The sequence below is a fragment of the Egretta garzetta genome, unplaced genomic scaffold, assembly GCF_000687185.1.
Source record: "Egretta garzetta isolate BGI_Z169 unplaced genomic scaffold, ASM68718v1 scaffold213, whole genome shotgun sequence".
Classification (NCBI taxonomy): Eukaryota; Metazoa; Chordata; class Aves; order Pelecaniformes; family Ardeidae; genus Egretta; species Egretta garzetta.
The window spans coordinates 2,244,589-2,246,010 of record NW_009259242.1 but is presented as its reverse complement, the minus strand read 5'-3'; positions in this window follow the sequence as shown (position 1 = coordinate 2,246,010).

Genomic DNA, 1,422 nt, shown 5'->3' with positions numbered 1-1,422 from the left:
TGGACAGATGGACGGACTGACGGATGGACAGGTAGGTGGGCAGATGGGTGGACGGAACGACAGACGGACAAACAGACGGACGGACACACCGGCAGATGGACGAATGGATGGACAGACGGACCAGTGGGCAGACCAACAGACAGGCATAAGGACCAATGGGTGGAACAACAGACAGGCGTATGGACCAATGGACGTACAGATGGATGGACTGACAGACAGATGGCTGGACTGATGGATGGACTGACAAGCGTACAGATGGACAGACAGACCAAAGGACGGACAGATGGACCAGCAGTTGGGTGGACAGAAGGACAGACAGGCAGACAGATCAACAGATGGACAGACAGATGGATGGGCGTATGGACCAACGGACGGACAGGTGGGCAGGCAGACGGATGGATGGGCAGACAGGTGGGTGGACAGAAGGACAGACAAATGGGTGGGCAGATGGATGGACAGCTGGACAGACCAACGGGCAGATGGATGAACAGACAGATGGGTGGACAGACCGAACGACAGGTGGGCAGATGGATGGATGGACAGACTGACAGACAAGTGGACAGGCAGATGGACAGACAGGCGGACCAATGGATGGACAGATAGACCAACAGATGGGCAGGTGGGTGGACAGACGGACCAGCAGACGGATGGGAGGAGGTGGGTGGATGGACCAACAGGCAGGTGGGCAGATGGATGGGAAGTGGTCAGACAGATGGACGGGTGGACGGACAGATGGACAGAGGGACAGACAGACTGATGGACAGACTGGCATACAGATGGACCAATAGACAGACAGACCAACTGACATGGGCAGGTGGACAGAGGGACTGGCAGACGGATGGATGGACAGATTGACCAATGGATGGACAGGCACACAGACAGCCGGACAGACCGATGGATGGGCAGGTGGGTGGACAGATGGACAGGCAGGCAGGTGGACGGACAGGTGGATGGAAAGATGGCTGTAGAGACAGACAGATGGACGGATGGACAGACAGACGGATGGAGAGCTGGGTGGACAGACTGACGGATGGACAGGTAGGTGGGCAGATGGATGGACAGAACGACAGACACACCGGCAGATGGACGAATGGATGGACAGACAGACCAGTGGACAGATGGCTGGATGGGCAGACTGACCAACGGACAGAAATGGTGGACAGACCGGCAGACCAACAGACACATACACCAATGGATGGGGAGACAGGGAGATGGAGAGACACGGAGAGGGAGACACACAGGGATGGGGAGGGACACACAGCGACAGAGGGGGAGACACAGACACACACCTGGATGGAGACATGGAGATGGACAGACACACAGAGACAGGGCGACACAGACAGATGGACAGAGGGAGGGGGACACAGAGACACACATGGGAATGGACACAGAGCTGGAGACAGATGGGCAGATGGAGACAGG